This window comes from Podarcis vaucheri (genome assembly GCF_965113315.1).
Source record: "Podarcis vaucheri genome assembly, chromosome: 1".
NCBI lineage: Eukaryota > Metazoa > Chordata > Lepidosauria > Squamata > Lacertidae > Podarcis > Podarcis vaucheri.
The window spans coordinates 31,339,767-31,366,514 of NC_138759.1; the positions used below are offsets into that span (position 1 = coordinate 31,339,767).

Genomic DNA, 26,748 nt, shown 5'->3' on the forward strand with positions numbered 1-26,748 from the left:
AGGGCAGGAAGGGATGAGGATGGTGAAGGGTTAAAACAGCCCGGAGAGGCAGCTTACAGCTCAAGCAGACACAAGCGCCCTTGTAAAACAGGCCTGGACGCAGGAAGTGCACAATTCGAAGCCTCCGCAAAGTTGCAGAACAGGATGTTAAATGTTCCGAGCTGAGATTTGTCTCTGGTTGGGCTCTGAGGTTATTTCCTCAAAGTGCTCTGTTAAGATCATGACCTCTGAGATGCACAATGAGGCTGCTGGCTTTGAAGCTTCTGATTCTTTTGCTGCTGTTGTTTGAGTCGTGTGAATTTCTCTCCCCAGCGTGGAATGCTAAATTGCCTGCGGTCTGCGGATGAGAGGCCCCAGAAGCAAGAGAGGTCAAGGGCAAGAGAAGTTGTTTCTTTAGCTTCTCCATAACTTTATGTTCGCTAACTTCAGATCCTGCGGTTTGTCCCTGCTATTTTAGACTTGTGCTTGAAGCCAAACCTCAATTGTTCCAAGTGCCAAAAGCTGAAACGCTTTGGTTTGAGCACAGGGAGTTTAAATGGGTGGCGATAGGCTGTTGTGTGAAAGGGCTCTTGGTTGGAAAACTCGCCCGACAAAGCCTGTCTGGAAACGTTTAATTCACGCATAACATAGCAGCACCAAATCCAGGTTTGCCAAGGAATAATGCATCCAGCACAGTCCTGGTGCATCTGAAAGAGTGGACTCTAGTCTACAAAAGCTTAGGCCATAGTACATTTAAGGTGCCCCAAGACTCTTAGTTGCTCTTGCTGCCACAGACTAATGTGGCTGTCTCTCTGCAAACAATGGAAAGAACTCTGACTTTCTGATGAGTGCACAGGAACTGCATGATACATTTGTGTTTGCAAATGAGTGTTCGTCATGCTCAAGCATTGCACTTTAAAGGGTATTCTTAAAACAGCTTAGGCATACACACACAAACTGTTGCTTTATGAGAATTGGCCCTAAATTTGTCTGTTCAGACCATGGATGCCAACACCTAAAGCTGCAAAGTTGTTGAGGAAGATGTTGCTTGAAGAGCATAACAGGAGTTATATCTATTATTATTATTATTAATAGCCCAATGTTTTAGTGTATGTTTTTATTGCATCATGACATCACTTTGAGATGCTTCATAGTATACAATTTGTAAATGAAATGATAAATAAATTTACTGTCCCGTCGACTGGTCAGGAGCAACCCAAAAATGGCCTACAGTCGAGTTAAAACAAAGCAAGAAAAATAATAAAGCTATATACAGGAGTGACTAGAAGAGAAATGATGGCTGGGAGGAATGTAGAAAGAAGAAACACATGGTACGCTTGTATCAGCACAACTGGATGCCTTCATCTGCCCCAGCTGCAACAAAACATGTTGCTTCCATATTGCTTCCTGCTTGGCAGGGGGTTGGACTCGATGGCCCTTGTGGTCTCTTCCAACTCTATGATTCTATGGTCTTCATATCAACCGCTGTAGTTCTCCAACGGCTTGACTTCACCCCCAAAGGCACACTCTTCCATTGTCTCATGAAAAAGACGGATTCCGCCACCACTGACATAGTACAGTAGGAAATTATGTAATATATGTCATAGAATTGTAGAGTTGAAAGGGACCCTGAGGATCGGCTGGTCCAACCCCCTGCAATGCTGGAATAGGCAGCTGGCCCATATGGGGATCAAACCTGCAACCTTGGCATTATCAGCACTGCGCTGTAACCAACTGAGCCATCCAGTGTCAAAAAGCAAAACAACCGCAACCAGGGTTTCAGGCAGGGCTTCGCTCCCAGCTGGAGATGCAGGCTGGGGGGGGGGAGGGGGAGGATTGACCCTTGGCACAAGGTCTAGTGCAGGGGGTGGAACTTTTGCACCCCTGTTCCAGTTTTCCTAGGATTAACTCTTCAAAGGAAGGGTAAGCCAAGAAATGTTCCCCAGCTTGGCTTTTAACTTGAGCTAGAGAAGAATTCAGCTGCTGCTAATGCTCGCCTCTTCTTTGAGATGAACATTTCCCAACTCCCCAAATCTTGTTTCTGGGTCTGAACCCGGTGAGCTTTGCTGATATCTCTAATCTCAAGCTGTGCCAGTTTGCTCCCAAATTGGTAGCTATTCTGAGGATTTGCCAGTTCTGTGTGCACCAAATGCCTTCTGTTTTAACCGGTGTGCTATACGTGACATTCCATATCTCACGTGTCCTATATAATTCTTGGAGGAAATAGTAAAACTGTCGCCACCTTTGGTGCTGGGAGATGCTGTCAGGAAATGATGCCCTCCTGTGGCTGAGGCTGCAGAGTTTGTTTCTTTTCTCTCTCTCTCTCTCTGCCTGTGCTGTGTGCCCCAAGCATACTGATGGTGCTTGGTAAATAATGGAAGTTTATCTTTCAGTTTCCTGAAGATGAGAGATTTTTTTCATTTTATTCCATCGATTTGTCACTTATAAATAAAACAACGAGGTGTGGAATTTTGCCAGTCGACTGCAGCTGCAGCGCCCCACCTCTCCCTGGATGGGCACTCTCTTCTTGCCCCCGGTAGCACAAAGACATGGTGTGCCCCAGTTTTCCTGCTATGGAATCATCACTATTGCTGTTTTTGGCTGCAACAAAGAGTTCTTGAGGGATCTCCCTTGCAAGCACTTGAATTGTGCTTAGCTTAAGCGAGCAGCCTAGAGACGGAGAGTGCCAATGTGGGCACAGCACAGCGAGCACATTTAATCCATTCATAGCTCTTCATACCGCTAATAGGAATGTGTTATGAATGCTGTTGGGGGGAGATACAGGGAAAGGAGCTTCCTGTAGTAGAAGCCTTGAAGGGAACTGACATTGGTTTCTGTAGGAAGCTTATGAGAGCTTCTAAATGTTGCTTTAGTCAGAATTCTGAGGCATAAAACCTCACGTTGCTTTTTCCTGTTTTATTTCCACCACCCCCTTTCTTTTGCAGACAGCGCTTTTTGGACTTCAGATCTAACACAAATCCTGAAGCCAGCAAAGCTGGAAGCTGTTGCCAAGGAGACCCTTATATTTCCCCTGGTAAAAGGTGTTTCCCCAGCTATTCAGTGGGGCCATCAGACCCAAAGAGGATTCCAGGTAGCAATATTCCACTTTTCAGAAAATTACAGGCTTTCCATAAACGGTTATCATTTGTGTGTTGAACAAACAGGCATCACATGGTTATTCTCTAAATGTTAATAAATAAATAAATAAATAAATAAATAAATAAATAAATAAATTTGGATTTGATATCCCGCCTTTCACTCCCTTTAAAGAGTCTCAAAGCGGCTAACATTCTCCTTTCCCTTCCTCCCCCACAACAAACACTCTGTGAGGTGAGTGGGGCTGAGAGACTTCAAAGAAGTGTGACTAGCCCAAGGTCACCCAGCAGCTGCATGTGGAGGAGCGGGGAATCAAACCCGGTTCCCCAGATTACGTGTCTATCGCTCTTAACCACTACACCACACTGGCTTCCCCCTGGGAAGTTGATTTGGCCCCTCTTGCTTTTGTGGCATGCAAAGGTTTGGAAAATGACGGTGATAGAGAAGCTCTGTCTAGATTAGCCAATTTATTTACATCTTAGTTACAGTTTTAGATCACTTTCCCAACAGAATTTACAATAAGATACAAAAAACAAAATACATATAATAATAATAAAAAAACATAACAATGGCCCAGGATCGTTGTTATTCTTTAGTCGTCTTAGTTGTGTTCGACTCTCCGTGACCCCATGAACCAGAGCATGCCTTGGAAACTCTCACTTTCTTCTTAAAGCTTCTCCTTTTTTATGTCCATGGAGTTTTCTTGACAAAATACTGGAGTGGTTTGCCAGTTCCTTCTCCAAGTGGATCACATTTAGTCTAAACTCTCGGCTATGGCCTGTCCGTCTTGGGTGGCCCTGCATGGCAAGGCAAACAAAGGCCCGGGGGCCAGATTCGGCCCAATCACCTTCTAAATCCAGCCTGCAGACGGTCCGGGAATCAGCATGTTTTTACATGAGTAGAATGCGTCCTTTTATTTAAAATGCATCTCTGGGTTATTTGTGGATCATAGGAATCTCACACTGCTCGGAAATTAGGGCAGTTTGCAACAATGTGCATGCTTGTAAATAAAATTATTTTTTATGTCCTTCCAACCTTGAAGTCTAAGTCCTTTTGAAACCATAAGGGCTCAAGGGATCCATCTGTTGCTCCTCAGATCATAGGATTTTAAGTCATGAACATCTACAAATATCAAAGATTTCCCCCCAAGCAAAATAAGAACAATTTCTGACCTAAAAGAGGACACACCCACGTTCTCCGCCTCCAAGAAGCATATCAACATGACATCACCAGCATCTATCTGAATTAGCCAAAGAGGCTATGGAGTCCAATCTACTTAAAACAACATTTTTGTAGTTGTTTTTGAATAGGGCTGCAGTCTTAATCACCACTGATTACAGTCGGAGAATAAAGTCTATACGTAAATGTTCCTTTCTAAAATCAATGGGACTTAAGTTGGTAATGTTTGTTAAAATAACTATAGCAAATGCTAATTGAACGGCAGCTTGACTGAAAGGAGAAGCAGACAAAGTTAAATTATGCAGCTGTTGGAAAGATACTGGGATATTATTTAAGGGGGCCTAAAAGGGAATGTTTGATTGAAATGCATTTGATAAGAACAGGACAAGACTCAATAACTATCTTCTCGCTATAATCCCAAATCCCCACAAGGTGTTCTGTCAGTGTTGACTGAATGAAAGGGTTGCTTCCAGCTAAGGACAGGGGGAGAAATTTGATTCAGTTCATGTTGAAAGGTGAGCACAGCTATCTTTCAAAATGCACGCTTCTCTGAATTTTGTAATGTAATTATACTAGTGTGAGGTGTGCATAAGAATGCAAATGTACCAGCAAAAGCAACGTTTTAAAATGCATTATATCAGGGAAGATTGCAAAAATGTTTACATTAGGCAAAAATGCACACATATTTGTATATTAGGGGAAATTCACTGGTGAATTTTCAGGTGGATTGCCCCCTTTAAGTGCAAACCGAGGTAGAAATGGGGAGAACTGAACTTAAGAACTTGGAAGAATGAGAAACGGAAATGGATGGTTTCCCCCATCCTTGCTTCCAGAACAGCGTTGTGCGTTCTTTCTTTCTTTCTTTCTTTCTTTTCTACTCCCTGTAATAATTTAGCAGCAACCTAGCTTCTAGTAGCAGAGATGCCTGGAGGAGAAGAGGAGGGGGGAGTTGTTGATGGAAAGAGGCAGACCCAGGATTTGTCATGGGGCTGTTTGTCCTCTTGGTGACTGCAGCACCAGCTGTGCATGGGAAGGTAAAGTATAGGGAGAAAGGGAGGGGGCAGTGAAGGGCCTCAGGCTCCTTCACAGCTGACCCATAGCTATTTTTAGCTTTGGAATGCTCCTGCCAAGGCCCTCTGGGTCTATTTCTTGTCTCCTGGCAAGTGGCGTTGTGTGAGCTTGACAGGAGAAGGCTACCAGAAAAGACCAGGAGAGGACTTCCGGTTCGGCGCCAGCGCTAATGGCTGCTCTCTCTCCGAGCTCCGGAGAGAGGACGGCTCTGCGAGTTCGGGTCTGACCCGCTTCGGCAAGCGGGGGACCCCTAAAATCACAGGAACGGATCCTGTGAACAAGGAGATTCGGTGGGCACCCGAAGCGCCCCCTCTTTACCGCAGAAAGAGCCTTTTTAAAGGCTCCGGAACGACAACGGGGGAGCGCGGTGCTGAGAGTCGCTACCCAGCCCGCAGAGTGAAGCCGCGTCGCCATTAGTGGAGAGCGCCGATTCCCTTCCTGAATAATCTGGACAAAAAAGACCCGTGAGTAAGATTGAACCTCCATTCGAATTAAAACTACCTGAAATTAGGCTGAAAACGGGAAAGGCAAAAATTAAGGAAGTCTGCCTTCCCCCGACTGCATGATAATCAAAGCAACGAAAGTTACTAAGCTGCATCCGCAAGGGAAAATCGTTTTTAAATGCTTGAACCCGACATTTGGACTTTGACTATCCCCTCCAGCTTGCAGGGCAGAGGGGAGGAAAAAGTGACTTTACAAGCTGCATGACTAATTTAAAGGAAAAGGAAACTTTCTGCAGCCTCCAACCTGGTACGAACTGCTCATAAAACAAAGGAACACTGAACTGACTTTAGATTCCTGTGAAAGTAACAAAGTGGAAGCTTTATTGCTCATTTGTTACAAAGTTTTGGGACTTTGTGGATACATTATATCAGGGAAGGCTGGGACTCTATTTACTGGGAAAGTGTTGCATTATACTTATAGAAGCCTCCTGATAAATTTGCTTTTTAACACTCTTTATTTCGGTTTGCGGACATTCTGATTTGCTCCCTCTAGAGGGTAAACTAAAAGTTGCTACGCTTTGGGACAGTGGAATTTTCTTAGGAGAAGGCTCTTGTGGGAAACGACCTTGGGATATGAGTGGCCCAGCAGACGAGATAAGCACGAGAGCCAAGACAAGGCAATATCAACAACAGCTGCAGCAACACAAGAAAAGAGGCTCGATCTCAGGAATAACTTCGACAGTGACAACAGGACAAGAAAGAGGTACAGCAGTCTCCATGGATGCAGTATCGCAAGCCCTTCTTAAGATAAATCAATCCCTGGAGAATTTAACAAAGCAAACGGCAGAGAACACTAAGAAATTGACAGAGAACTCACAGAAATTGACAGACTTGACAGCAAGACTTGATTTGAATACAGAATCTATAAATAAGCTTACGCAAGAGAACTCTGCCACACGTCAAATTGCGGAGGAAGCCAGAACTATTGCTGGAGAGACTCAGGAAAAATTAGAACCGATTGCCAGAAAGGTCTATGACCACGATGCAACTCTAGCACTGTGGGAACTACAAAGAAAAGAGAGGAATCTGAAATTACGATCAATTCCAGAGGACGAAGGAGACAATCTTACGGACTTTTTAACGAAGGAGTTTGCTGATGCTTGGGAAAACTTAGAGGAAGACGAAATCAAAATCATAACGGCATTCAGACTAGGCAGAAGACAGAATAGAAAGGTACCGAGAGACTGCTTGATCACCTTGAGATCGAAGGAGGAAAGAGATAAAATATTAAGACTGCATTTTGAAAAGGCCTTACAAATTGGGAATTCACCGATACAGATCTTTAAAGATATCCCTAAACATATTCTGGACTTGAGAGCTTCTTATAAGGACCTGGTTTACCTGCTTAAGAAGAACAACATTCGTTTTAGGTGGGAATTCCCACAGGGACTGTCCTTTGACTATAGGGGGAAGAAGGTGAAAATAAAGACGACACAGGATAAAGACAGCTTCCTGCATAAAAATCAAGAAGATCTACAGAAAGGAACTGTAGACCCAATTGCTGAGCAAAGGAGTGTAATAGATATCCTGAACCTCTCATTTGGACAGAACCTTCCACCACCAACAGAGGAGGAACAACAATTGGGAGCAGTTGGAGGAATACCAGAAAAATAACAAGATGGCCCTGCAATTCCTTAGCTGGAATTGTAATGGGATGAACATGCCTTTGAAGAGACGACAAGTATTCCACATTTTGTACAGAGAACAACTGGACGTGATTTGTTTACAGGAAACTCACATAACCAGAGCCCACAGGAGACTGCTTATGAATAAAAAATTGGGACAAGAATTTATTTCGTCGGACAAAGTGAAAAAAAGAGGAGTTGTGATTTATGTAAAAGAGAAGTGGGCTCCAAAAATGATTTTTAAAGATGAAGAAGGAAGATATTTAGCGGTGGAGATTCAAGCACAAGGAGAAAATTTTTTGATAATTGGGATTTATGCACCAAATGAAGGTAAAGCAGAATTCTTCAAAAAACTTCATGAAACCCTGATGGACTATTTGGAATATAACATGATAATCATGGGAGATATGAATGGTGTAGTTTCTACAAACATGGACAAGACACAAAGACTGATACTCACTAAAGAAGGGAGACTCCCGAAGACTTTTTTTGAAATGACTGAAAATATGGACTTAATAGACATTTGGAGAACAAGGAACCCTCTTGAAAGAGAGGGAACCTTTTTCTCCCAAGCAAAGATGACCTGGACCAGAATCGACCAAATCTGGATTACTAGTGGAATGGCTCCGAAGATTAAGAAGGTAGAAATCTGCCCAAAAACCTGCTCCGACCATAACGCCGTGAAGATGGAAATGAAACTTACAACAACTGGTCAGTTTAGATGGAGAATGAATGACACCCTGTTTCGAGATAGAGAGTTCCACTTGAAGGCCCAAAAAACCTTAAAGGACTATTTTGAAATCAATCTAAGGGGCGATGTGGAAAGAAGAGTGATCTGGGACGCAAGTAAAGCTGTGATGCGAGGGTTTTTGATTCAACAAAACTCAATAAAGAAGAGAAAGCAGAAGGAGAAAAGAGAAAAAATTTTGGAAAAGATAAAAGAAGGAGAGAAAAAATTAAGGTCAAAACCAAAGTCCCAGGAGATTTTGAGGGAGATTAAATTGTATCAAACACAATATATGGAATTGATGAACCAAGAGATAGAGTGGAAAATAAAGCAAATGAGACAAAAGACATTTGAGTCGGCAGATAAATGTGGCAAACTCTTGGCATGGCAACTCAAGAAAAGACAGAAATTAAATACAGTTTCAAGTTTGGAAGTGGATGGAAGGACTATATCTAAACCAAATGAGATAAGAAACTGTTTTGTGAGTTATTTCAAAAAACTTTATTCTCAAGGATTACAAAATGAAGAAGACATAGATAAATTCCTTAATAAACATGGATTACAAAAAATCTCTCCTCAAAGTAAGGTGGATCTAAACCAGAGAATAACAGAACAAGAGATAGAGGGTGCCATTCAGGACATGCAATTGGGCAAATCTCCAGAGCCAGATGGACTGACTTCCAGATATTACAAATCGTTAAAGGAATGGTTGATACAACCGTTAAAGGATGTCTGTAATGAGATCTTAGAGGGAAAAAAGGCACCCGAATCGTGGAAAGAAGCATATATTTCGCTCATACCAAAGACAGAGACTGAAAAGACTCAATTGAAGAACTACCGCCCAATCTCGTTACTCAATGTGGATTACAAAATTTTTGCAGACATTTTAGCAAAAAGATTCAAAAGAGTATTGATGGAAAAGATTCATAGAGACCAAGCAGGCTTTCTCCCAAAGAGACACCTCTCAGACAATGTTAGGAATATAATAGACATTTTGGAAAAGTTAGAGGTGAATATAAATACTAAAGCAGTTTTGATATTTGTGGATGCGGAGAAAGCCTTTGACAACATTTCTTGGAGTTTTATGAAAAAGAACCTTCATGGGATGGGGGTAGGACAAGGTTTTGAGAATGGTATGGGTGCAATATATTCCGAACAAAAAGCTAAGTTGATTGTAAACAATGTAATAACTGAGGAACTTAAGATAGAAAAAGGAACACGACAGGGGTGCCCAATTTCCCCATTGCTTTTTATTTCAGTCCTGGAGGTGTTGCTGAACATGATTAGAGAGGACCAGCAAGTTAAAGGTGTACAGGTCGGAGCAAAACATTACAAGTTAAGGGCTTTCGCAGATGACTTAGTTCTGACTTTACAAGAGCCATACACTAGCACGAAAAAGGTGTTGGAGATAATTCAACAATTTGGCCAGGTAGCTGGATTTAAATTGAATAAACAAAAAACTAAAGTCTTAGGGAAAAACCTGACAGATATGGAGAAGAATAAGTTTCAAGAAGAGACGGGTTTGATGGTGGTTAAGAAGGTGAAATACCTAGGGGTTAATTTAACATCTAAAAATTTGAATTTATATAAGGACAATTATGAAAAATGTTGGTTAGGAATTAAAAAAGACTTAGAAATATGGTCAAATTTGAGATTATCAATGTTAGGCCGAATTGCAGTAATTAAGATGAATGTATTGCCTAGAATGTTATTCTTGTTTCAAACTTTGCAGATTATTGACAAGATGGACTGTTTCAAGAGGTGGCAGAAAGATATTGCGAAATTTGTCTGGCAGGGCAAAAAGCCCAGAATAAAATATAAAATATTAACAGATGTAAGAGAAAGAGGGGGATTTGCCCTGCCGGACTTAAAATTGTACTATGAGGCAGCAGCATTCTGCTGGCTGAAAGAGTGGATGCTCCTCGAGAATACAGATATCTTGGACTTAGAAGGTTTCAATAACGCATTCGGTTGGCATGCATATTTATGGTATGACAAAATCAAAGTGCATAGTGCCTTTAAAAATCACATTGTAAGGAAAGCGTTGTTCAATGTTTGGATGAGATATAAAGACCTGTTGGAAAACAAAACCCCTAGATGGTTGTCACCCTTAGAGGCGAAGGCCCATAAGAAAGTTAATATGGAGGTCGGATGGCCAAAGTATTGTGAGATTTTAGAACAGGATGGAGAGAAACTGAAATTAAAGAGCCATGAAAAACTAAAACCCAAAGTACAAGATTGGCTCCACTATTATCAAATAACGGAGGTTTTTAAACAAGACAGGAAAATTGGCTTCCAGGTGGAAAAATCAAAACTCGAGACAGAACTGCTAGAACCCAATACTAAGAATTTGTCAAGAATGTATAACTTGCTGTTGAAATGGAACACACAAGATGAAATAGTTAAATCAGCTATGATTAAGTGGGCACAGGACATTGGTCATAATATTATGTCTGCTGACTGGGAAAGGTTGTGGAACACCGGAATTAAATTTACGGCATGTAGTGCCTTAAAGGAAAATGTGATGAAAATGGTATACAGGTGGTACATGACCCCAGTTAAGCTAGCAAAAATTTACCATTTGCCTGACAATAAATGCTGGAAATGTAAGGAAATTGAAGGTACTTTTTATCATCTTTGGTGGACATGCCCGAAGATTAAGGTCTTCTGGGAGATGATATATAATGAAATGAAAAAGGTATTTAAATATACCTTTCTTAAGAAACCAGAGGCCTTTCTCTTGGGCATTGTCGGCCAATTGGTGCAAAAAAAGGATAGAACTTTCTTTATGTACGCAACAACAGCAGCAAGAATACTGATCGCAAAGTATTGGAAGACACAAGATCTACCCACCGTGGAAGAATGGCAGATGAAAGTGATTGACTATATGACATTGGCGGAAATGACGAGCAGAATTCGAGACCAGGGAAAGGAGACTGCGGAAGAAGATTGGAAGAAATTCAAGATTTATCTTAAGGACTACTATAAACTTGATGAAGTTTAGAATGTCGAGATTCCATAGAGAGAAAGGGTTGCAGTAATATAAGATTAGAATAAGAAAGGACTATGATGAATTAGAGTTGGAAAAAACATTTATAAGTTGCTATAAAATTTGGACATGAGGATGCAGAAAGGGGAGGTATGGGGAAGTCCGAGGAAAGAAGTTTATGAAATGACATTATGAAATTATACTCGTTTGTTTGTTTGTTTTCTTTTTTGTGTTTGTCTGTTATAAAAATTTTTGTAAAACTAATAAAAAATATTATAAAAAAAAAAACAGAAAAGACCAGGAGAGCCATATGGGCAGTGGCGTAGCGTGGGTTGTCAGCACCCGGGGCAAGGCAAGTAATTTGCGCCCCCTAACCCGTGGATTTGCACCCCCTAACCCCCAGATGTTGCGCCTGGTGCGGCCGGCCCCCCTGCACCCCCCATGCTACGCCACTGCATATGGGGCTGCCCTTTGGAGGGAGAAGTATTCAAAGAGTCAGTGCAAGCAGGAGATGGAAGTTAGAGCCACTCTTTTTCTCATTTCCGAGCACAATTCAAAGTCTTGGTGCTGACCTTTAAAGCCCTAAACAGCCTCGGTCCATTATACCTGAAGGAGCGTCTCCACCCCCATCGTTCTGCCCGGACACTGAGGTCCAGCGCCGAGGGCCTTCTGGTGGTTCCCTTACTGCGAGAAGCAAAGCTACAGAGAACCAGGCAGAGGGCCTTCTCGGTAGTGGCGCCTGCCCTGTAGAACTCCCTCCCATCAGATATCAAAGAGATAAACAACTATCTGACATTTAGAAGACATCTGAAGGCAGCCCTGTTCAGGGAAGTTTTTAATGTGTGACATTTTAATGTATTTTTAATCTTTGTTGGAAGCTATCCAGAGTGGCTGGGGAGAACCAGCCAGATGGGCGGGGTACAAATAAAAATTATTATTATTATTATTATTATTATTATTATTATATGCTACGGGTGCTTCCAGGTAACCTGCTCATTGAGCATTCATCTTGCTAGGTTTTCAGGGAGATTAGATAATGTTGACTGTTTAATGAATATTCATTCTGATTTGTTTATGGGGGAGGTTAGATGATATGCATCAAAACAAGTACTGTCTCCCCACTTTCTAGTGGATTTCTCTGTCACTTTCCCTTACAGCAAGAAGCCTGACTTGGTGGGGGAAGTGGGTTGGTTGCACAAGACCTCTCAATCCAACACAGTTGCTGGTGAATCCCACCTGAAAATGGTGGGAGATTTTGCAGTGAATCTTCACAATGCATAGCTATGCTAGTTAGCAAATGAAGGGCTTAAGGACTACAGAGCTGTAAATGGCTAGAGAAGGCTCGGCTAGGTTGTGTATCTGAAGAAGTGTGCATGCACACAAAAGCTCATACCAAGAACTAACCTAGTTGGTCTTTAAGGTGCTACTGGAAGGAATTTTTTTATTTTAAGTAAGGCTTGTTTGCTATGTGATTTTTGAAAGACATCTGAAGGCAGCCCTGCTTAGGGAAGTTTTTAGTGTGTGATGTTGTGTTGTAGGGTTGCCATATTTCAAAAAGTGAAAATCCGAACAGAAAAGTTTTTGAGCTCTTTTTGCAAAAATGCAAAGAAACTGGACGTTTTTGAGCTATTTCTGAGGGAAGTTGATACTGCTGACCTAGGCTGTAATACGTCTGGATTTTCCTGGACATTTAGTTGATTTCTGCCTGGACACTGCTTGTGCTTGCAATATTTTGCATATTTTTTTTATTTGATTTTTAAAGGTATATACATACAACAAAAATCAGTTCTGACTCCACATGTCAAGATTGCTCTGAATCTCCTGACTCCCCCCCCCCCATCCCTTCCATGGGTCCTAATGGTATTTTTTCTAACTGCATATCAATACTTATCCAAATTTTTAATCCTTCTAAATTATCCATACTTTCCATTACTTTACAAGTGTGATTAAAATTCTGCTAATGTTTTAACCTGTTTACAGTGGTCTCGTAAATAAAATATAAACTTTCCCCATTCCTTATTTGAGTTCTTGTCTTCTTGCTTTCTGAGCTTCCCAGTTAATTTTGCCATTTCAGCATAGTCTATCAACTTGGTTTGCCATTGTTCTCTGGTCAGGTAGTTTCTTCCTTCTATCTTTGGGCTAGTAGCATCCATGCAGATGTTGTTGCATACATAAACAATCTTTTCTGAGCCTTTGGTATCTCGGTACCTATAATTCCTAGTAAAACTTCTGGTTTTTAAACAAAAGTTATTTTAAACATTTTTTTCATTTCATTATATATCATCTCCCAGAAATCTTTAGTTACTTTAAACGTCGGTCACATATGATAAAAGGTACCTTCTTTTTCTTTACATTTCCAGCAAATATTTGAACTTGTTCTGTACATTTTTGCTAACTTGACGGGTGTCAAATACCACCTATACATCATTTTCATATGCTTTCAGTGAACAACATGCCGTGAATTTCAATTCTGTTTTCCACAGCTTCTCCCACTTTGCCATTTGTATATTATGTCGCAAGTCTTTTGCCCATTGTATCATTACAGATTTAACCTGTTCATCTTTTGTATGCCACTCCATGAGCAAATTATACATTTTCGACAATAATTTTCTAAAACATCTTTTTGAAATTTTGATGATTCATAACTAAAACCTTCCTTTTTATCTATCACAAAAATATCATTTAATTGATGATACTGTAACCAATCTGTTACCAATTCTCTTATCTCCTCTTTTAATTTTACCTTCAGTTAACAGCTCTCTGTATGTCGGCCAATTAGCCCTCATATTCCATTTTTTCAAAGATATTGCTTCTAACAGGGAGAACCACCATGGTATTTTTTTGTTCTACTGGATTTTTACTGCGGCTGCAGTATTCTGGACGTATGGCAACCCTATTGTATTGTGTTTTTACTAGTTTTGTTGGGAACTGCCTGCTGTGGCTGGGGCAACCCAGCCAGATGCGCAGCATATAGATTTTAATAAATCCTCTCTCCCGCTCTTGCTGTGCTTATGTGAAAGACAGAGATGCAATCTTAAGTGCAGTTCCATCAGGTGTTTTCAAAACAGTTGCTGGTCGCGTGGGGAGGTGCATCAAGAACCACATTTCATTCTTCCTCAGTTGTTTCCCCAGCCCCTCCCATTACCTGCAAACAGGGTGAATGCTTGGTAAATAGCTGATTTCATCTAAGTCCCCTGAAACTTTGTGCAAACAAATCAGGATGAATTCTCAATAAACAGGTTGTCTGGAAGCAAATAACAATACTGATGTGCGTTGCAGGGTTTTTACGAGGGTTACTGCTTAATAACGCACATGGAGTGTTCAGAACACTTGATAGCAATAGTTCAAATGCTGTGGTTATTATTTGTTTAATACAAGCACTCATAAAATCTGCACCTTCCTAGGAGGCATTCTCCCTTCTCTCACACGCAGGGGAGGGCTGCCTCTTATAAGATTATGCCAGCTATGGAACACAGATGTGCATCATCCAAAAAAGAAAAGGAAATACCTTGGTAGTATCTCGCTTCAGAAATATTGTCCCCTTCCCCCCATAAGCACATTCAGTTCATAGACTAATCTACTAAAACTCATAAAATCAACTGTAATAGAAAACACTTGCTGTTCTTTTGTTTAGGTTTCAGTTCTTTGTAAAGAAATATTGGAAAAAAATATCATTGAATCGGGTTACAGCTTGTGTACTTGTGGCAAAGATCACACGGGATAACACAGCATGGGGAGGCGTATGACAGACATCTCAATTCAAGAACCTGCTTCTCCCCTTCCTTGCCCTCCCCCCAACATGAGATCACTCTTACAAGTGGCTTAGGTGCCGCTGAAGATGCAATGGCTACATGTGTGTGTCATACATACAATTTGCTTCCTGGCTTGGCCAGGAAGTTAATGGTTTATATACACGGGAGTGATTTTTGATGGCCAAATGAATTGTGTGTTTCGATTCCCTCCTCTCCAAGAGGAGGAACTGATTTTTTAAAGAGAGAAATAAACAGATGCTGGGAGTGTTGGAAGTGGGGTACAACTCAGCTTGCTGAGATAAGAGGCTTAGCATGGGGTGAAAACAGATAAAGCAGGAGACTTCCAGCTTCCTAAACTGTCGCTGTCCTTTTGAACTGGGTGACCCTCTTTTCTTTGATGCGGAATGGAATTCTGAGGTTGCATCTCCCACTTCTCCCTTCGGACCTCAAGGCGAGGTCATCTGGGATCGCGATCTCTCTCCCGAGAACAAAACAGCAAGTCTGGCTGCCTTTGTTTCTCCAACTACTTGAGTTAGCTGGACTAGGAATCTTTTCTATCCAAGTATGTACTTCCTATGATAAGCAGAAGGGTTTTGGGGTTGTTGTTTTTTACTCAGAAAGCCTCAGCATGAATGCCTTTCCATTACAAGTGTGCTCCAAACAAGGATCCATTCACAGAAATTCACTTCTGCTGTTGCCTACAAACTCAGGTCTGTCTGGAAACACCAACCTCTGATCAGGATTGCCTTTCCCTGACATGATTTGAGGAGGACTCCTGGTTGCTAGCGAGAGGAAAAGGAGGTCACCCCCCCCCCAGCTACGAATGTTTGAGTTGCTCGTTATTTCTCTTAGGCGTGGAATTTAAACCTCATGCATTCATCCTACAGGTAAGTGTACTTGGAAGCAGGGTGGCATCTTGAATAAAATATTGGGGAAGGGGGCAGGTAAGCCCTGCCCCACATAATCAATCATAAGACGCACACCATTTGAATGGCAATGCCTATCAACTTTGCTCCTATGCTTGGGAGTGTTATTCCTGGTTCACGGCCGGACTTCCTTCCTGACATTGAAATCAGTCTTCCACCACCTGGTGCCCTCCATGTGTTTTTATCCTACAAATCCCATCAGCTCCAGTCGCCACCATTTACTGGGTGTATAGGCAAGACCAATTTAATCGAAGCAGCCTTGAGTTCAGTGCATGGTTCAGAGAGAAAAAGTGGCCGTTTGAAGTTTGGCCATGGCGGCCATCTGTAGCTGGGCAAATGTTATGCCTACAAGAAGGCAGCCAACCTCTCTCTCTCTCTCTCTCTCTCTCTCTCTCTCTCCCCACCCTCCTCCCTTCTTGCTCATTTTACAGTAGCTTCTCCTAGTTTTCAAAGCTCCCAGCTGTTTCTGCTTGTCTCAGGCAGGGGAGGCTGGTTGCCTGGTTACCAGTCCTCTTGATGAGCAGTTGAGTCCCTCCAGGGATTCTTGCCGCTGCCTCCCCATCCCTGCAGTGCAGTATCCCTGCTTGAGTGATGAAGATAGAAGCCAAGCACGTCTGAGTGCCCATGGGGCTTTACAATTTAATAAGAGAAAGGAAGAGCGAGAGCGAGGAAGAAGCTGCAGACCGACAACGCTTTCTGTTTCCTACAAAATAACTGCCAAGAGTAGAGATTACAAAGCAAACCCAAAAATAAGGGGGAACCTATACATTGCTTTTTTTGGGGTGGGGGGCAGTTGTAGGGTGAGGAGGGAATGAAGAAGGCAAAGCCCTCTTGGCAGACAGTCTCATGTGTTGTTTTTTAATGTTTAATTTTTAAAAAATAAATAAGTAGAAATAAATAAACCATGTGCCTGAGCAATAGTACTGAAGGGGATCCACGCCAGTGAAATATTTTAGTGTGTGTATCTGTGGGCATTCGTCTTCCAAGAGCTGCCCCATGAAGGACAAATGTTATACTGTGTACTGACTCTGTCTGTTTGGGATTTGGCTTAAATTGTGCAGGGTAGCAAAAGAAGGCGTGGCTCTCTCCTACCTTATTGCTCTTCCTTTCTGATTTTTTCTTATGTAAAGAGATGATGCACATATATTGTTTAGGAAGGGGTGTAAAGGAGGGGAGAATTAGCTGTTATAGAAGGATCCTTCACAAATGCACACACCTCGTTTCTGCAAGGGGGGGGAGGGAACCCAGAAGAGATTAGAACATCTAAAACAGGGAAACATTCAACATGCTTTTGGCTGAATGAAGGCTAACAAAAATGTGAGCAATGGGAAAGAAATGCATGAATAATGCAGAGCAGGATTTGGATCAAGTAGATTGTCACACTGTCGCGTCTTCTGCTTGCAGCTTCTCAATGTGAAATCAAGGAGAGACGGAAGGAGGGTGAAGAAGTCGGTTCTGTCACCTTCGGAGGATGAGACTTGATTAACAATCCAGCCCATAGCACAGAACATTAGTTTCGTCTTGAGGCAGAGAAATAATTTGTGTCAGAGCTGTGAGTTATGACTGGTTCACACAATCAAGCTCATTGCTTGCTGGCTGTAGCGTCAAGTGCTGGTTTGCATATGTGAACGCACCATCACATACGTACATATTGCCTTGAACCCATTTCACTTGAGGCCATTCACACATTCAGCTGTGCGTCCTCATGTGTTGTGTAAATGTGTGATGAGAAACCAAGTGATGTAAGTGCGCAAAAAAAAATGAGAGGCACAAATACAAGATGGGTGACACCTGGCTTGAGAGCAGTACATGTGAAAAGGATCTAGGAGTCTTGGTTGACCACAAACTTGACATGAGCCAACAGTGTGACGCGGCAGCTAAAAAAGCCAATGCAATTCTGGGCTGCATCAATAGGAGTATAGCATCTAGATCAAGGGAAGTAATAGTTCCACTGTATTCTGCTCTGGTCAGACCACACCTGGAGTACTGTGTCCAGTTCTGGGCACCACAATTCAAGAAGGACACTGACAAACTGGAACGTGTCCAGAGGAGGGCAACCAAAATGGTCAAAGGCCTGGAAACGATGCCTTATGAGGAACGGCTAAGGGAGCTGGGCATGTTTAGCCTGGAGAAGAGGAGGTTAAGGGGTGATATGATAGCCATGTTCAAATATATAAAAGGATGTCACATAGAGGAGGGAGAAAGGTTGTTTTCTGCTGCTCCAGAGAAGCGGACACGGAGCAATGGATCCAAACTACAAGAAAGAAGATTCCACCTAAACATTAGGAAGAACTTCCTGACAGTAAGAGCTGTTCGACAGTGGAATTTGCTGCCAAGGAGTGTGGTGGAGTCTCCTACTTTGGAGGTCTTTAAGCAGAGGCTTGACAACCATATGTCAGGAGTGCTCTGATGGTGTTTCCTGCTTGGCAGGGGGTTGGACTCGATGGCCCTTGTGGTCTCTTCCAACTCTATGATTCTATGATTCTATGATTCATAGATGAACCACCCCAGACGCATCTACTGAAACAGGTTAGGGGAACGAGGACAATTGTCCCCAGATGTACTCCATTCACACTACAGCACTTTATGGCTTACTGCAAAAGAGGAAAACCATATTGGGCCAAACTAGTGGAGATGCTGGGGAACCTTGATTGGGTCTTTGGTTTCTTAAAGGTAAAGGTAAAGGGACCCCTGACCATTCGGTCCAGTCGTGGCCGACTCTGGGGTTGTGGCGCTCATCTCGCTTTATTGGCCGAGGGAGCCAGCGTACAGCTTCCGGGTCATGTGGCCAGTATGACTAAGCTGCTTCTGGCGAACCAGAGCAGCGCACGGAAATGCCATTTACCTTCCCGCCGGAGCGGTACCTATTTATCTACTTGCACTTTGACGTGCTTTTGAACTGCTAGGTTGGCAGGAGCTGGGACCGAGCAACGGGAGCTCACCCCGTCGTGGGGATTTGAACCGCCAACCTTCTGATCGCAAGTCCTAGGCTCTGTGGTTTAACCCACAGCGCCACCCGCGTCTCACCTTTGGTTTTTTAGTGCTTCTCAAACTTTTTTGTAGATCACTTGAAAATTGGTGGCGGTCTTGGTGGATGACTTAATAAACTTAAAAACAACAACCCCCAACTCATATTTTAATAACAATGGTCTTGCCTCTCTAGTGTGACGGATATGCCTGCCTATGTAATCAAAGTTATGTGAAGTCAGTTATGATTTTGCAGGGCTGAGTGCAGATAAACATGACTGAACCTCAACCTTTCTGCAGATCACCTCAATGGAACTTGCAGGCCACACATGGTCTATGGGCCACAGCTGGAGAACCTCAGGCTTAAATGACTTAAAAAGCTGTTGTAGAGGAAACTTGAATATGGAGCACACAGCTGGAAGGATAGGGGGTTTAGCTTTCTTCCCCATGCCATTCTCTTTTGGCACAGATCACACCTCTCCAAAGCTGTTTCATTGGGGAAGATGTATGCATACTCATGTATTTTCCTTAATGGGGCACACAGCAATTTTGGAGAGACAATAAATGCACACACACACACACACACACACACACACACACACACACCATCAGCCAGTCTGGCTTAGGGGAGAGAATGCTTGATTTGGAACAAGCAGACCTGACTTCAAATTTCTGCTCAGCCATGAAGGTCATTGTATGACTTTGAGTTACTCATCCTTTCTCGGCTTATCTCACAAAGCTGATGTGAGGATGAAGTGTCTTGTGACACAGGACTTTTGCCATCTGCACCACTTATACCTTGGCTTTGCTGATGTCTCTATGCCATAAGAATATCCTCTCAAGAAGTATATTTTGAGCTAGCAGGGTGGGTGCAAATGAAGCAATAAATCAGGGATGGAGACCTCTCCTGACTCAAGAGAGTGCAGCTTCATTGTACCTGGTATCCTCTGCTCAAATAATTCTTATTTTGTTGAGTTTTTAAGGTTATTATTCCTTTCCTTATTTTGGTCAGTTGGTGTACTGAATAGCTGAATTGCTCCCATTGCTTTTTCTTGGGTAGCTTCTGCCTACCTTCCTCTTGTTTTTACTTATCCTTGTTTCTCATATTTTTTGGAGCATTGATGGGTATTGGGTCTGTCAGATTTCCCCAAAGCAGTAGTTTACTAGCTACAGAACTTAAGCACTCCTGTTCAGGCATAACTATGAGATTTTCCCAGAGAACATTAGGAGATGTTGCATGGTGTGAGTGTGAATCTTTCATTTACTGCTATATTAGAACAGTGAGAGATATAATCCATCACTTTATAAGATGATGGGGCTGACTGAGCCAACAGCATAGATGTCAAGATATAAAGGATTTTTTGACAGAAGGAGGAGAGCTCATCTGGTTGTTTAACAAACATTGGCTTGGGCTGCGGACATGCAACATTTTATTCTGGAATCAATGAAAACAGAGTACTTGTTTTTTCCAACATGGTCCACACACAAAATCTAGATCTATGGCATATTTTCTGCCCTTGGAAAGTTCTGATTGAGAAACTAGTTTCATTCCAAACTTAAAATATCCTTACAGTTTGATTCCACGCTATCCAGCAGTGTGTCCACACCTGTCAAATGATGTTATGGTTGGGCATATACCAAGATCGCAATCGCCACTTCCTTTTTTATTCACCTAAGGCATGTGCAGGGAGAAAAAGGTGCAGCTATCCTAATCAAGAGGAGGGTTTTCAAGTAGCCACAGCCACTCTTGTGGGTGGCAGGATCTAGAAACAACCTAGATTGAAAGCAGCATGTTGAAGACGAAGACGAACAATTCTGGATTGAGGAAAAACTATACTTTTCCGCATACAAACGGGTGAGTGTGTATGCAACCTTGCAGTATTTTCAAAGAAGGAAATGGGAATAAACCATAAATGGGCCAAAGAGAGGTGGATTGACAGTGGATATAAAGTTTTGAAGAGGATAAAGTATGAGAAGAAGAAAAGCAGCGGTTGGTTTCCCTCCCCAAAGAATACTCTGTCTAGTCCTCCAAGTTCTTTGCTGAAATAAATGGTGATCAGGTCTAGGAGCAAACCTATAAAAACCAGAGCTCACTGCTGAAACCACCCCCCTCAATAAACTAGCCTGCCTGCATCCAAATAATTCTCTCCATTTGGTTCATCTATTGGACCCAATCTGATAGGAAAGGTCAGACTGTAAAAACTGCAGTTTATTGTAGAGACATATCACACAAATGCACTTTTAAATACAGGCAGTACATAGGAGAAGAAGGGGGGGAAAGCCAGTGACACTGCAGCAGACGCGGCGGAGACAGAAATATACTTGTCGGTTGCTGCATGGACGGGGAAGGCACAATGGCTGCATTCCATCGTGTAAATCTTCTGTCTATGAGAAGCATGCCATAACCTAGCTAATAAAGGTGTCAAACACTGGCAGAAAACAACTGTCTCGTTCCTTCCCATTTGCTTTACCCTCCACAATCCATAAACAGGGATGGAGAAAAGAAATAGGGATTTTAAAAACATTACAAGTCTATTTTTTATTATTATATTAAAAAAAACCCACATAAATTGGATGCTATAGTTTCAGTGAAAATGGGAACTATAGATGCAGTGATGATCAGTGGGATAAAACTCCAGGTAAACTGCCTTCCTGGGCAACATGCTACAGCTGTTATCTCTTTAACTGCTGTGCCCAGAACCACAGCGTTCATCCCTCTCACATAGCAGGAGGGCGGGACCAGGATAAGGCCTGTGTTGCTCGTTGCAAGATGGATGCCTGAAATGGCTGCAGTCCTCCGCTTGGTGCCTACCTTTGCAGCTGTAGACCTGTAGGCTTGTTGTCTCCTCTTCATAGACTCAAACTCAGCAGGGATCAAAAGTGGCTATGTCTGAGCATGAGAGAGCATGAGTAGCACGGAGGCAAGCTTCTTTTGGGGGATTCATATTGTCGGGGCTGCCAACTTCGCTTTGCTGGTGCTATTCCTCTGCTTTAAGTAAATTAAGCGGGTTCGTTTTCTGGTGGAGAGATAGCACAACAGGGAAAGCTTTGCCTGCTACATTATTGCATGTCTCGTTACTGTTAAAAGCACAGGAGCCGGAGCAGTAGAAAGCTGGCAACCCAGGGTTGGGTAACCTCAGGGCTTGCAGGGTCAAATGTGGTTGTCCAGGCCTCCCTATCTGGCCCTTGGAACTAGCTGCAGGACACACACCCTCTCCCCAGACCATAGCTTGTACTACCCTGCTTCATATCTCGGGTGTTTTTGCCTGTCTGGAATGTGTCAAACTCTTGACAACGCTTCTACCCTATGTGGATGGAGGACAGAGGGATTTACATTTGTTGCTCCACCCACTTTGCCTCTAGCCCTGCCCACTGTTGGAAAATGCCCTTGGGGAGCCGGCCCTGAATAGTGGGATTACTTCAGAAAGTGGTATAGTCAAGTGAAGTCGTGGTCGGGCAGCAGAAGGGAGATGATAGCAGAGGAAATATGTATTAGATAAACAATATGCCATATAATGCAGCAGAAAAAGGGTGGGACTAGAACAGGCATAGGCAAACTCAGCCCTCCAGATGTTTTGGGACTACAACTCCCATGATCCCTAGCTGACAGGACCAGTGGTCAGGGATGATGGGGGTTGTAGTCCCAAAACAGCTTGAGGGCCGAGTTTGCCTCTGCCTGGACTAGAAACGTCACGAAGGTAAGGGTGGGAAGTCGAAACGTTAAGGGAAATTTGTGTTGAAGTTTAATTTCTTAAAATTTTCAAAATCCAATAAAAAAGTCAATTTAAATAGACAGCTGCCCTTGGTCTGAAAAAAGTTCCCTAACCAATGCTATGAGAAAAATTGGGAGGAGAGCTCATGAGAGGATATTGATCAATGGGAATCTATACAGGGAAGTGGAGGACGCATGAGTTAAGAGGCACATTACTGACGGAAGTAATAATTTGCTGGCATCTGACATGCAAGGAAGAGAGAATGGAGGCGCACTGCAGACAGCGAATCAATGTGCACTACCTGGGAATTAATGCACAAAGAATTTGCAAAGTAGTTGAGAAAGAAGGAAAGCTTTTCATGAAGTTTTCCCCCAGTGCACCATGCAGGCCCTTCTCTGGAAGGGATCATTCCAAGCCACGCCAATCCAGAATAAGGTGAGTTTAGTATGTTCTCTATGCCAATCACTTGATTTCTCTGTTGCCCCCCAAAACTATACCCATTTGTGCTGTCAGGTGTGGTGCAGGTAGAGATGTCGCTGGATTGGCTGCACAGTCAATGTCCCATGGGGAACTTGATCGCTACATTGATCCCTGCAGAAGGCAGGGCTGAGGTCACCACCCATCAGCTGCTAGGAGGTGAGTTCAGCAGTGCTGCATTGGCTGTGCCATCAAGTTCCCCTTGGGAAGTGACGTTTGAGCAGTTCTTTGGGTGATGCTTTTTGAAGGAACGTGTACTAAGATCTTAGAATCATAGAAGTGTAGAGTTGGAAGGGACCCAAACGGTCGTCTAGTCCAGCCCCCTGCAATGCAGGAATCTCAGCTAAAGCATCCATGACAGGTGGCCACCCAACCTCTGCTTAAAAACCTCCAAGGAAGGAGAGTCCACAACCTTGAATGCACACATGGCACAAATCCATGCGTGCTAAGAAATACTTGCTCTCGTGCTTAAGATGAGATATCCGGACCTATAGAGATCCGTCCACCACAGGGAAACTGCAAAGCAGGGGTGAGGGGTGCAGAAAGCAGACTGTGCTCCACTTCAGCTGTCATTAAAATATCCAAAGAGCTTAATCACCTCTACCTGTTCATCGGAGAGGGAGCCATGAACTTAAGGAAGCCAGTATCTTGCAGACTAGCATGTGCCTGTCATTTCAAAAAGGTTGGCTCCTTCCCCCAATGCGCTTTGAAAAGTGCTTTGCAGTTGGCAGGCTTGGTAAAATGCCAACATCCAGTTCCTCTGGCTGTGCTCATCTCTTTGTAGGAAGCCATTGTCTGGTTTTAGCTGGGGAGATAAAAGCAAGAGAGAAATGGGGGAAAGGCTCTGGTTGTTTTCAACAGTCAAGACAGGTTTTGCTCCACATGAAGCATATGGAATACTAATCTAATTTTTACTTCATTGCATCCTTTAAAACACACACACACACACACACACACACACACACACACACCATACCCTCCTAAATCTCCAACACTACAGAGTTGCCATGGCAACTACACATATGAGCCAGCTGCAGTTGCTGTGGAAACGGAAAGAAAAGTGAGAGCCAAAGAAATAATCCCATAGGAAAATCTGTTATGACAAAAATAAAAATAAAATCTTGTTCACAATTCCTGGGGCATTGGGAAAAGGGGGAGAAAACAGAAGGAGGGGGTGGGGAAGAGCCAACACACAGCACTGCTTATACAGCATAATGAAATTTCCTTCATAAATTACTATGAATGCTTGGAAAGTAATTTCCCGCTGCTTACCCCTCCGAAAAGCCAATCCTACCTCCTCAGAGGTGTGTCAGTCAGATCCAGATCGGGATTTGTGTGTGTGTGTGTGTGTGTGTCCGTATAGTAAAAGCCATGGTTTTCCCAGTAGTGATGTATGGAAGTGAGAGCTGGACCATAAAGAAGGCTGATCGCCGAAGAATTGATGCTTTTGAATTATGGTGCTGGAGGAGACTCTTGAGAGTCCCATGGACTGCAAGAAGATCAAACCTCTCCATACTGAAGGAAATCAGCCCTGAGTGCTCACTGGAAGGACAGATCGTGAAGCTGAGGCTCCAATACTTTGGCCACCTCATGAGAAGAGAGGACTCCCTGGAAAAGACCCTGATGTTGGGAAAGATGGAGGGCACAAGGAGAAGGGGACGACAGAGAATGAGATGGTTGGATGGTGTTCTTGAAGCCACTAGCATGAGTTTGATCAAACTGCGGGAGGCAGTGGAGGACAGAAGTGCCTGGCGTGCTCTGGTCCATGGGGTCACGAAGAGTCGGACACGACTAAACGACTAAACAACAACGTGTGTGTGTGTGGCCAAGCTGTCCACAGTGGCCTCTGGGCACCTGCCACAACTTGGGCCTCTGGGCAGGGCTTTTGCTGGGACCGTCAGTCTCCCCCTTGCTCACTTGTGGGCTTATACAGTCACTGGCTTTGCAATGGGCCAGGAGCCAAATGAGATGAAACAGGGTGGCCCTGCCCTGTCCACATACAAAGCGCATGGCCGTGGGAGCCACAAACAGGGACATACTGGTAAAGGGAGTGAAACCCATCTCCTTTCTCCTTCTTCCTTAAATTATATATTTATTATTTTTGATGTATAAAAGTACAAAGGTAGAGAACAACGGCATTAGCAAAGAGAGAAAACATTCCATGTAGAATAGCAATCACAATCTGTCAAAATTGGTGGGGACACGGGAGAAGGCCTTTTTGAGGGCTGCTCTCAGACTTCGGAACCCCATCCCTAGAGAAGTTGGAGTGACTCCTTCCTTGTTGTCCTTCTGCTGGCAGGTGAAGGAAGACCTTCTTGTTCCAACAGGATTTGGGGAACTGACTGTTTTTAATGAGGGGGCAGGTGCCATGCTGTTCTTCTCTGTATGTTTTTAATAGATTATGGAAGTTCTCCCAGAAGATATGCATTTCTCTCCTGGCTGTTTGAAGATATGGAAATCGTAGCCGACAGGGTGGTATCCACACATCAAGCAACTAGGCAGAATACACCCAAGAACACTCCCGCCTATTTCACCACACATTAATATCTTCTCAAAAATATCTACCTGTGATCAAATATCCCAAAAGGCTGAAGAAATTTCCTATAGAATCATAGAGTTGGAAAGGACCCTGAGGATCATTGAAGTCCAACCCCCTTCAATGGAGGAATATGAAGCTGAACCTGCAACCTGGGCATTATCAGCATCATGCTCCAACCAACTGAGCTAACTTCCTTTGCATCTTTGCAAAGCCAAACACCACCAATTGTTCCTATTTTTAAGATGGAATTTAATTACAAGCCAGCAAGTTCAGGTTGCAGAAGGAGAGCTGATTTGAAACAAACCCCTCTTCCCAATAAGATCAGATTTATTTTTTCCATATGGAAAGTGAAGGGAAAATGCACTGCAAAATGTGGGGCGACACTTGCTTTGATGCACCGTAGTCGAAAATCTCCCCACAAACGAATCAGGATGAATGCACATTAAGTAGCCACCGTAGTCTAATCTCTCTTCAAACAAATCAAGATGAATGCTCGATAAACAGGCCCTTTTGGAGCAGCCATAGATGTCAGGGGATTTTTGCTTGTTTGTTTACCAGTGTTTTTCCTAAGCTGCATTTAGCATTGAGATTGCCCATTGACATCTTCACTGATCATCCTGTATTCTGACTGGAAATGGGCTTTTTAAAAAGTTTGCACAACAGCAGGCATTTCTGAGCCATTCCCACCCCCACAAATGCTTGCGACTTGCTCCTTTCAGGCTTGTTCCCCTCATTCTCACTCCATAATGAGAAGCCAATGCATTTGGTCTTTGTGGTACCTATACAGTCTATGCAGTTCCGTACTGAAGTCAGCGGAATGAATAAATAAAAGGAAGACACAGGGCAGAGTGCTCCCATTTAAGGGAATAAAAAAAACTACTCACATTTACTAAAGGGGTGGGGAGGGAAAGGGGGAAAGGGGACTCTTTCTTCAAGATATAATTCTCTCTTTACTACTTAGGAGCACACCCCAAAACCAGCCTTCAGGGTATAAATATTTATGCCTTCTGCATATAAGCAGATGTAACATTTCCAATTAACTGTCGATCTTTCCAGACTCTCTCTCTTTTTTTTGTCTGCTGCAGTTTCAGTTCAGAATATAAAGATGAAATATGGATGGGGCTTCCTTGATTTGCTGAGCTCAGATGTCTAATGCATTTCCACGTTCCTGAAGATAAAAATTGCATGGCTTGTATGTTTCCTTC

General features: G+C 43.0%; 1 long non-coding RNA gene across 3 annotated transcripts in view; it reads left to right on the forward strand.

Moving 5' to 3' along the window:
- The window catches only part of LOC309538859, a 94,967-nt gene that overhangs the window by 46,697 nt on the left and 21,522 nt on the right, over positions 1-26,748 (forward strand). For all 3 annotated transcript variants that reach the window (XR_014222406.1, XR_014222407.1, XR_014222408.1), the window contains one exon: positions 2,925-3,070. This is a non-coding gene — a long non-coding RNA (uncharacterized lncRNA). The remainder of the gene's footprint in view (positions 1-2,924; positions 3,071-26,748) is intronic.